Here is a 12404-nt window from a genome sequence, read left to right as displayed (position 1 = left end):
GTTACGTCTGAAGGGAGTTCTCTGTGCCTCTTGGATTTCAATGCCTTTTTCCTTCCCCAGTTCAGGGAAGTTCTCAGCTATGATTTCTTCAAGTACCCCTTCAGCACCTTTCCCTCTCTCTTCCTCCTCTGGAATCCCAATTATGCATATATTATTTCATTTAATTATATGAATTAGTTCTCTAACTCTCCCCTCATACTCCTGGATTTTTTTATTTCTCTTTTTCTCAGCTTCTTCTTTTTCCACAATTTTATCTTCTAATTCACCTATTCTCTCCTCTGCCTCTTCAATCCAAGCCATGGTCACCTCGAATTTATTTTGCAGCTCATTTATAGTATTTATAGTATTTTTTTAGCTCCTCCTGGCTGTTCCTTAGTCCCTCGATCTCTGTAGTAACAGATTCTCTGCTGTCCTCTATACTTTTTTCGAGCCCAGCGATTAATTTTATGACTATTATTTTAAATTCATTTTCTGTTACATTGGATAAAACGTTTTTGATCAGTTCGTTAGCTGTCGCTACTTCCTGGAGTTTCTTGAGGAGAATTCTTCCATTTCGTTATTTTGGATAGTCCCTGGGGGGCGCAGAACTGCAGGGCTCTTCCTCTGTGCTCTCTGGAGTAACTTGCGTTGGTGTGTGGGGCTGCAGTCAGACCTGATGTCTGCCCCCAGCCCACTGCTGGGGCCACAGTCAGACTGGTGTGTACCTTATCTTCCCCTCTCCCAGGGGCAGGACTCACTGTGGAGAGGTGTGGCCCTGTCTGTGCTACTTACACACTGCCAGGCTTGTGGTTCTGCTTCAGTGGGATATGGCGTATTAGCCGAGGTGGATCCGCAAGGTGCACAGGGGCAGGAGGGGCAGGCTCAGCTCACTTTGCCTTTGGTGGTCCGCTTCAGGAGGGGCCCTGCAGCACCGGAAGGGACACAGACCCGTCGGAGGGATGGATCCACAGAAGCACAGCATTGGGTGTTTGTGCAGTGCAAGCAAGTTTGTGACGGGAACTGGTTCCCTTTGGGATTTTGGCTGGGGGATGGGCGAGGGATATGGAGCTTTTCAGAGCCTTTGTTCCCTGCCAAGCTGAGTTCTGTTCTCCAGGGCTCAACAACTCTCCCTCCTGTTGTCCTTTAGCCCTCCTGCTCTCTGCCCAGAAGAGCTGTTGACTTACAACATTCCAGATGTTAAGTCCTGCTGGCTGTCAGAACATACTCCGTCAGGCCCCTCTCCTTTTGGAAGCCAGACTCGGGGGCTCTGCCTTGCCAGGCAGGGTGCCCCTCCACTGCCCTGGCTCCCTCCCGCCAGTCAGGGTAGCGTGCACCGCCTCTCCGCCCTTCCTACTCTCTTCCATGGGCCTCTCATCTATGCTTGGCTCAGGAGAGTCAGTTCTACTAGTCTTCTGGCAGTTTTCTGGGTAAATTAGGCAGATGTGGGTGGAATCTAAGTGATCATCAGGACACTGTGAGCCCAGCATCCTCCTATGCTGCCATCTTCCCCCTGAATCATAAATAAATATTTTTAAAAAACAAATGAAAATTTGCCATTTGCAGCAACATGGATGGAGCTAGAAAGTATAATGCTAAGCGAAATAAGTCATTCAGGGAAAGACAAATACTATATGATTTCACTTATATATGGAATTTAAGGAACAATAAAAATTAGCATTTTATTTTTGAGAGTGTGCAAATGGGGGAGAGGGGCAGAGGGAGGGAGAGAGAGAATCTTAAGGAGGCTCAATGCTCAGAGTGGAGCCAGATTCAGGGCTTGATCCCACAACCCTGGGATGGGGTTTTCAACCTGAGCTGAAAAGTAAGAGTTGGATGCTCAACCAACTGAACCACACAGGTGCCTGAAGAAACAGATTTTTTTAAGTTTATTTTATTTATTTTGAGAGAGACAGAGGGAGAGAGCAAGCAGGTTAGGGGAAGAGAGAAGAGAAAGAATCCAAAGCAAGCCCCACATTGTAAGCATGGAGCCTGATGTGGCACTTGATCCCATGAACCCTAAGATCATGCATGGCCTGAGTCAAAATGAGGAGTGGGGTGCTTAACCAACTGGGTAACCCAGGCAAACTCTTTATTAGAGAGATAAAACTCATGTTTATGAGAGGGAGGTGGGTGGGGGAATGGGTTAAATAGGTGATGGGGATTAAGAAGTGTACTTGTTGTGACAAGTGCCAGGTGATGTAGGGAATTTTTGAATCACTAATTTGTACACCTGGAACTAATATAACATTGTATGTTAACTTACTGAAATTAAAATAAAAACTTAAAAAACCCGATGAGATATTACCTCATGCCTGTCAGAATGGCTAAAATCAAAAAGATAAGAAACAACAAGTGTTGGTGAAGGAAAAAAAGGAACACTCATTTACTCTTGTTGGGAATGTAAATTGGTATAGCCACTGTAGAAAACCATATGCAGGTTCCTCAAATGATTAAAATTAGAAATGCCGTATCATCTAATATTTCCACTGTTTGGTATTTACCCAGGGAAAATGAAAACACTAACTCAGAAAGATATATGCACCCCTATGTTTACTGCAGTATTATTTATAATAGATAGCCAAGACATGGAGGAAATTTAAGTATCCATTAATAAACAAATGTGTAAGGAAAATGTGGTATATATGCACTATGGATATTACACAGTTATAAAAAAAAAGGATGAGATCATGCCATTTGAGATAACATAGATGAACCTAGAAGGTGTTATGCTAAGTGAAATAAGCCAGACTGAGAAAGAAAAATAGCTTATGATTCCACTCACAAAGGGAGTTTTTTAAAAAAAATGAATAAACAAAAAGCATAATCAGAACTATAAATACAGAGAAAAAAATGATGGTGGCTAGAGCAGAGTGGGTGGGGGATTGGCAAAATGGGTGAAGAGGAGAGGGGAATACAGGCCTCCAGTTAGGGAGTTAATAAGTCACAGGAATAAAAAGGAGAGCTTAAGGAATACAGTCAATGATATCATAATAGTGATGTAAAAGGACAGATGGTAGCTACATTTGTGAACATAGCACAGTGTACAAACTTGTCAAATAACTAAGTTGTACACCTGAAACTAATGTAACATTGTGTGTCAAGGATACTCAAACTTAATTTTTTTAACAAAACAGAAAGCATATATTTACAAGGTAAGGAGTATGGTCTTTATTCTGTGAGTTTGGGGAAGCCACTGCAAGTTTGTGGGTAGGGGATTAGCCACAGAATTTAAATTTTTCAGCAGTACGTGGGATACTCTGGAATGGGGAAACTTTGAAATATCAGAACATTGGTAAGAGACTATTGAATCAACCATGAAGGAGATATGAAATATGATTCTTGCAGTAGGAATGGAAGGAAGGGAATGAATTAAAAAGGCTTGATGAAGACAGAACTAATAACAATTAGCAGTTATTTAAATGAAGGAGTGGTGTCATTTTTCCCAGAAGAAGGACCTTTTAAAAGCTGTACCAGATTTAAGTCTGTAAAATTGTACCATGGGCATTACTGGCTCCAGACATTCACGTATACTGTTTTCCTCCCTTGCTTGTCTGAATAGTTGCTTACTATTATATTCCTGGATTTCTGATCTCTAATAGTCTTATATCCAGTTTTCCATAGTTATGTTGGTCATTACATTTTATACCTCTTGGACTTAATTAAATGACTTACTGATATGCCTCCAACTTGTTTCTCTATGGTAGTGCTTTATGTCTCAAATCTCCTAGACGTGTGGTAAAGGCATGTATCAATATTTTTTAAATGTGAGCCGAGGAAGACATGTTGGAGTAAAATAATGAGTTTACTCTTAGAAATTTTGAGATGGCAATACAACAAGCATATGGTGGAAAGTATTTGTGGAATTGGTGAAAAGAGTTATCTGAACCAAGGAATGATATCTTTTGATTTATAGTTTAAATATGGATTTTCATAAACTGCAAATTATCTTTTGAATCAAACATATAATCTATAAAAATGATGACAAGCAGCAAGTTCTAATGTGTTCTGTTGATTATTATTTTGGGCAACTATGTATGATCAGTATAATTGTTCCTTGCTTACAGAAATTTATCATATTCTCAAATTATTGTGATCTTGTATATTTATACATATATTCATTTATATTTTATCATCAGTGATCTGTATTCATTTAAAGCAGAATCCATGACAATATTTAAACATAATTTCCCTTATTAATTTTTATATACACAATTACTTGGATTTTAAATTTCACATGGCTATTTTTAATAATGAGAACAGACATTTCAGTGTAATTAAAAGGGAGAAAATTAAGACAAATAATTCATTTTTTCTCCTTAATGTTTTAATTTTGTTTTTGCTACCTCATGATTTCCCCATTATTTCTCTACATGACTTCATTATTATTAATTGACTTGTGGGCTGTATTTATAGAAATTAAAGTAGTGACAATGAATATACAGGAGAAGAGGCTGTTGTTACCTTCTTAACTCCAATTCCTTGAGTGTTGCTTAAAATAAAATCTAGCAGGTGACATCAATATTTATGCTGAAAATTCTGACTCAGGATTTGATAAGTACTCATTTAGCTATGTAATTTCCTTTGCAGCTTGATGGGGTCTCTAATGTCTTTTACCACCCCCCCCCCATCTTTTATGATTGTTTTATGGTTCAAAATGTCTCAGTATAATATTTACCTCATTTATAAGTTGGAAAATTAGAATTACCAGACTTAAGATATAGAGGAATACAACATGGTGGAGAAGTAGGGGGACCCGAAGTTCCCTCATCCCTCAAACACAGCAGTGTTGAGGCCAAAGGACTTTGAATTCCAAGAGTCCGGGCTGCAGAATGACAGAGACGTCTCTAGGGGCCCACGGAGACAACCTGGCGGGCCATAGATGCGTGATTGCTATCTGGGAGAGATAAAACATGTGGCATAAGCACAGAGGGCAGGAATCCCCTTCTGTGGAGAGACAAAGGGAAGAGAAAGAGAGGCTGTGGAAGTGTAGGAATGTATTTGGACAAGAGAAAAACCACGGACCCAGGATCTGAAAAAAATAAAAAACAGACAAAGATCCAATCTCTAACTGAGGGGCTTTCTCCGGGCTGGGGCCAGCTGCCTTTTTCCTGCACCTGAGGAGGAGGGGAGCCAGCCCCAGGCTCAATAACTAGTTGAGAGGCACAGTCCACAGTGGGAGAAAGCAATCCCCTCCCTTGAGTGCTGTTGGAAGAAGGTACATAGCCATTCAAAAGACAAAGGACCCTGCCGGTACCCGCCAGCCAGAGGCCATCTATTGACGGGGCAGAACGGCACTTCCCCAGAACCGGGATACAGGGAGTGGAAACCTTTAAGACGTTGGAGTTTAAATGCCAGCTGAGTGCCTGCAAGGTGTGGGAGTTGGCAGAGCAGGACAAACTGCCTCGTTCACACCCACATGGCACTATGAGGAGGCCCTCTATCAGTAGGGTGGAGTGGCACTTCCCTGGAACTGGTACATGTGGAGCAGGACCCTTTAAGACATCTGGGTTTGAATCCAAGATGAGCCATAGGGAGGCGGGGGAGATTGTGTAGCCAAACAAATAAATAAAGAAACAAACAAACAAAAAAACTACCTGCTGTTGCCCCTGTAGTACTGTGAATATGGCCTGAGCAGAGTGGTTTGGGACACCCAGTCCATGGAGGAAAGACTGGGGTGTCACCATTCTTCTCCCCATCACCAACAAAATGGGGCTACAGGGAAGGGACAGCCAGCCAACAGTGGAGGTGGGACATGCTGCCTACACCAAACCACGCCTCTCTGTGCCTGGTAACTGCTTATCTACCAAAGTGAGATTGAAGCTGACCAGCCAGATAGCCCCTCCTCCAGACCAGTGCTGCACCGGTTCCAAAGCACCCAGAGGTTTTGCATTTTCTGATTTAATTCTTGAACAATTCATATTTCATTCCATATATATATATATGGAAAATTTCTCCCTCTCTCTCTCTCTCTCTCTCTCTTTCTCTCTCTCTCTCTCTCTCTCTCTCTCTCTCTCTCTATATATATATATATATATATATATATATATGTATATATATATATATAATTTTTTTTCTTCCTTTTCTCCTTATTTCTTCCCTTCTCTAGTCTGGATATTCTGGTTGTTTGTTTGTTTAGGCAGACATATTTAATCTATTCTCTTTACACCTGTTCTATATCTCCGTTATTTCCCTCTCCCTCTCTCTGGATTAAGCTGTATAGTTTCTTTGCTTGGTAAATTTTCTTGTCTTTTGCTCCACCCCTGTCATTTCTCTCTTTGTATTGGATAAGGCCTCTTCCACCACTCCCCCCACCCTTTTTCTTCTTTTTTTTTTTTTAATTTTTCCCCACGGTTACTTCAACAAACAAATCAAAGCACACCTGGTGCAGGGTTCATCATCATTATGAGTAGGGAGATAAAGCAACCAGAGTCACAACAGAGAGCATGTAACACACTCCAAAAAACACCTCCTGAAGGGCCAGGCCCTGGGCAGGCTATAAATCCTCTTTAATATAGTAGTGTTTTCAGGTGCAGGACACATAACAAACTTTTAAAACACTTAAGAGACAGAAAACTAGCCAAAATGATGAAACAGAAGAATTGTCCTCAAAAGAAATTCCAGGAAGAAATGATGGCTAAAGAATTGATCAAAAAAGATATAAACAATATAACTGGACAAGAATTTAGAATAATAGTCATAAGACTAATTGCTGGGCTTTAAAAAAAGCATAGAAGACAGCAGAAATCTGCTACAGAGATCAAGGAACTAAAAAGTAGTCATGACGAATTAAGAAATGCAATAAATGAGGTCCAAAATAAACTAGATGCAGTGACACTGAGGAGTAAAAAGGCAGAGGGGAAAATAGGTGAAGATAAGATTATGGAAAAAGATGAAGCTGATAAAAGAGAGATAAAAAAAATTCTAGACCACAAAGCAAGATTTAGAGAATTAAGTGATTCGATGAAAGATAATAATGTCCATATCAAGGAGTTCCAGAAGAAGGAGGAGAAGGAGAAGAAGAAGAAGAAGAAGAAGAAGAAGAAGAAGAAGAAGAAGAAGAAGAAGAAGAAAAGAAAGAAAGAAAGAAAGAAAGAAAGAAAGAAAGAAAGAAAGAAAGAAAGAAAGAGAAAGGGGCAGAAGGTGTACTTGAACAAATCATAGCTGAGAACTTCCCCAATCTGGGAAAGGAAACAGACATTGAAATCCACGAGGACAGAGAACTCCCTTCAGAGGTAACTTGAGTCTGTCTGCACAACATACCATAGTGAAACTGGCAAAATACAGAGATAAAGAGAGAATTCTGAAAGCATCTAGGGACAAACAGGTCTTAACCTACAAGGGTAGACACATAAGGGTTGTAGCAGACCTATCTACTGAAACTTGGCAGGCCAGAAGGGAGTGGCAGGAAATATGCAATGTGCTGAATAGGAAAAATATGAAGCCCAGATCCTTTATCCAGCAAGCATGTCATTCAAAATAGGACAGCTTTTGTTTTCCCAAACAAAAACTGAAGGAGTTCATCACCATTAAACCAGCCCTACAAGAGATCCTAAGAGGGACTCTGTGAGTGGAATGTTACAAAAATGACAAAGGACCAGAGACATCACCACAAGCATGAAAGATACAGATAACACAATGACACTAAATCCATATCTTTAAATAATAACACTGAATGTAATTGGACTAAATGCTCCAATCAAAAGACATAGGGTACCATAATGGATAAAAAACAATGTCCATCTATTTGCTGTCTACAAGAGACCCAATTAGACCTGAGGACACCTTCAGATTGAAAGTGAGGGGATGGAGAACCATCTATCATGCTACTGGAAGTCAAAAGACCGCTGAAGTAGCCATACTTAACCAGACAAACTAGATTTTAAACTAAAGTCTGTAACAAGAGATGAAGAAGGGCATTATATAATAATTATGGGGTCTATCCATCAAGAACTAACAATTATAAATATTAATGCACCCAATTTGATGGAACCCAAATATATAAAATAATCACAAACATAAGCAATCTTATTGATAGGAATGCAGTAACTGCAGGTGATTTTAATACTCCACTTACAACAATGGGCAGATCAATTAGAGAGAAAATCAATAAGGTAACAATGGCCCTGAATGACATAGTGGACCAGATGGACTTGACAAATATAGTCAGAACTTTTCATCCTAAAGCAACAGAATACACATTTTTCTAGAGTGCACATGGAACATTCTCCAAGATAGATCACATACTGGGTCACAAAACAGCCCTCAATAAATACAAAAAAATTGAGATCATACCATGACACTTTCGTATCACAATGCTATTAAATTTGAAATCAACCACAGGAAAAGTGCTAGAATATGTGATATGATAACTGATATGTGAATTCAGCGAACTTGCAGCATATAAAATCAATGTACAGAAATCTGTTGCACTTCTATACACCAATAATGAAGCAACAGAAAGAGAAATAAAGAAATTGATCCCATTTACAATTGTATCAAGAGCCATAAAATACCGAGGAATAAACTTAACCAAAGACGTAAAAGATTTGTATGCTGAAAATCATAGAAAGCTTATGAAGGAAATTGAAGAAGACACAAACAAATGGAAAAAGATCCCATACTCATGGACTGTAAGAATAAATATTTTTAAAATATCAATACTACCCAAAGCAATCTACACATTCAATGCAATCCAAATCAAAATTGCACCAGCATTCTCTCAAAGCTAGAACAATCCTAAAATTTGTATGGAACCACAAAAGACCCTGAATAGCCAAAGTAATATTGAAGAAGAGAAAAAAAAAAAGTGGGAGGCATCAGAATCCCAGACTTTAGCCTTTACTACAAAGCTATAATCATCAAGACATCATGGTATTGGCACAAAAGCAGACACATAGTTCAATGGAATAGAATAGAGAACCCAGAATTGGACCCACAAATGTATGGCCAACTAATCTTTGACAAAGGAGGAAAGAGTACACACTTGAAAAAAGACAGTATCTTTAGCAAATGGTTCTGGGATAACTGGAGAGCAACATGCAGAATGAACCTGGACCACTTTCTTAAACCATACACAAAAATAAACTCAAAATGCATGAAAGACCTGAATGTGAGACAGTAAACCATCAAAACCCTAGAGGAGAAAACAGGCAACATCCTCTTTGACCTCAGCTGCAGTAATGTCTTGCTCGACAGGTCTCCAAAGGCAAGGGAACTAAAATCAAGCATGAACTATTTAACCATCAAGATAAAAGTCTTCTTCACAGCAAAGGAAACAACAACAAAACTAAAAGGCAACCGACAAAGTGGGAAAAGATATTTGCAAATGACATATCGACTAAGGGGTTCATATCCAAAATCTATAAAGGACTTCACAAACTCAACACCTGAAAAATAAATAATCCAGTGGAGAAATGGGCAGAAGACCTAAGTAGACACTTTTCCAAAGAAGACATGCAGATGGCCAACAGATACATGAAACGATGCTCAACTTCACTCATCATCAGGGAAATACAAATCAAACACACACTGAGCTACCACCTCAGATGAGTCAGAGTGGCTAAAATTAACAACTCAGGAGACAACAGATGCTGGTGAGGATGTGGAGAAACAGAAACCCTCTGTTAAATTCCTATAAAAGAAACAGAATTCCTATAAAATTCCTCTGGTAAATTCCTATAAAAGAAACAGAATAAAAGAGCAAAACGTCTTTGGGAAGTGGTCTGGCAGTTTCTCATAAAGTTAAGCATGATCTACTTCTCAATATTTACATAAAAAGTAAAAACATGCACAAAAAGTGCACGTTTTAGAGTATAATCAGAGTAACTGGTTCAAAATAGCCCAAATCCTGAAATGACCAAAATGCCCACAATAAAGAATAGAATTTTAAAAATATGGCTTACCCATCAAATACAATACTAGTCAGCATTAAAAAGAAACTAACACACAACATTATGGGCAAACCTCAAAACATAGTGGTTGTCAACCTGAGAGAGTTTTGCTCTGCCCACCTGGGAGGTATTAATAATACTTGGAGACATTTTTTTAAATGTAAGAAATTATCTTTTTTAAAGTTTATTTATCTGAGAGAGAGAGCATGCAAGAGCAGGAAGAGGGACAGAGAAAGAGAGAGAGAGAATCCCAAGCAGGCTCCACACTCAACATGGAGCTGGATGAGGGTCTCCATCCCCTGACCATGAGATCATGACCTGAGCCAAAATCAAGAGTCGATCACTTAAAAGACTGAGCCATCCAGGTGCCCCAATACTTGGAGACATTTTTGGTTACCACAATGGGGCGCAGTGGGACATGCTACTGGTATTTAGTAGGTAGAGACCAGGGATGTTGCTAAGGATTTTACACACAGGATACCCTCACAACAAATAATTATCTGTCTCAAAATATCAATAGTGCTGCTTGTTAAGAAAGCCCAAGTTTTGCTGAGAAAAAGAAGGAAGATAAAAAAAGTACCTAATTTATTATTCCATTTTTAAAAAGTTCTAGAACTTGAAACATCTGTGGTGGAATAAATCAGAAAAACTTTGCTTCTTTAAAGGATAGAACAGGTATTGACTAGGAAGAAAATGAAGGATGTTCTGGGGTAAAGTAAATGTTCTGTATTATCAAATAAGATCACATCTTGACTTAAATAAGCAGACATTTCATTTGAAAGGATTATTGCAGTAAAGGGAGGGGACTGTTACAATAGGAAGAATACTAAGAACATATGATTTGAGTGTTTCATTTGTTATTCAGAAAAGGGCTTTTCTTTTATAGGTAAGAGTAAACAAGTCTCAAGAAAGAGTGGTGTAATTGGACAGAAGGTTTTACCCTGAAGCCAGCCTATTTTCAGAAGGGACCATTAAGGAGGGTCTTTCTGCTGGTTCAGGGCAAGGGCTGGTCTAATTTCAGGGGCCTAGAGAAGGAGAGAAACTTAACTTTGCTTTTGGTTAGCAAACATTTTGTTCCAGTACTTAGTACTGACGCTTTTACGTGGAGAAGCTTCTTTGCAGTAAGAGGGCATTGAAATAATGGTAAAGGTAGCCATGAGATTTAAGATAGTTAAATGAAATCTAATTTCCAAGGGAGAAAGCGTCCCTCTGGAGGTGGCTCTCTTCCTTATTATAACTTTACATCTTTGACAAAATTATGGTTTTTGGCAGATGGGACAAAAGAGTACCACTTGTTCCAGGTAAGGAGTGAAGTTTACCTGCTAATATTGGTGAAAAAGTTGATATTTTTTTTCCCCATGATTGGTAATCTTGTGAAGGTATAGTACAAATTTTGAGTGAAGGACTGAGTATAGTTGAAGTAGTCTTCTGGGTGTCTCAGAATGTCATCTGAGTGGAAACAGTATCCATCTTGTTTCTAATTGGTCTTTTAATATTCAGGAGCCTTAAAATAAGATATTTTTATTTCCTTGATTGGAAGATGAGGTGCTAAGTGGGATAAATAATATCTTGTCTGATTACAATGGGATTGGGACAGATTTATAAACTTCTAACACACATTATAACGACTTTCATATTGCTTGAAGTGTTTTATTGCCAATATGAGCATTGGTTTTGTGTGTAATCACCTCTTCTGGTAATGGTAAGGCTTTAGAAAGTTAACCAACTATTTCCCATTTTTGATTGGTGTTCCAGCTGCACTCATAAATCCCTTGGCTTTCTATAACATACCAAAGTCATGTAATACTCCAAGTGTATCCACTCTATGTATAGACATTACCTCTCCTATCCTTAGCTAAAGTGCATGATCTGGCAAGAGCCATGAATTTTGCTATCTGGGTTGATTTTGCATTGGGTAAAGATTCATATTCCACAGGGTTTAGGAAATTTGTGATGGTATATTCTACGAGGAAACACCATTTTGATGTGCAGAGGTATGAACCATGAGCAAAGAGAATGAGACCTATATCTACAAGAGGAATTTCAGCAATATCACGGTGGAGAAATATTAAGGTTTCAGTGGCTGAAATGCATTTTATGTGATCACTCTTCAATCAGAAGAGAAAGAAGTTTAGTGGGATTAAGGTTTTGAAAATGCTGTTTAGGAATGTGACAAAGAGTAGAAAATAACGTTAGAAATAGAAGCAAAAAGGATCTCATAAGACATGGGAAGAGGTTGAAAAATGTTGCATATTTTCAGTCAGGAGACATTTTTGGAAAACATAGGGTATATAAATATTCAAAGTATAACCTAGCCCATAAATTGTGATTTGAGCACATTTCTAGAATAAAAGTAAAGTATCCAATGTGCCTCTGGTTCCTATTATGTTTCTGAGATGCTTAAAGTATATCCTCTCTCACAAAAAAATAGAGAAAAGGGCAAGGAATTTGGGAGCTCCAAGTTGCAGATAGAGGAAAGGGAGATTTTTAAGGATTCATATGCTCTTAAGATACTGACACTTATTGTATGAATTC

The sequence above is a fragment of the Prionailurus bengalensis genome, chromosome X, assembly GCF_016509475.1.
Source record: "Prionailurus bengalensis isolate Pbe53 chromosome X, Fcat_Pben_1.1_paternal_pri, whole genome shotgun sequence".
NCBI lineage: Eukaryota > Metazoa > Chordata > Mammalia > Carnivora > Felidae > Prionailurus > Prionailurus bengalensis.
This window is presented reverse-complemented; position numbering follows the sequence as displayed.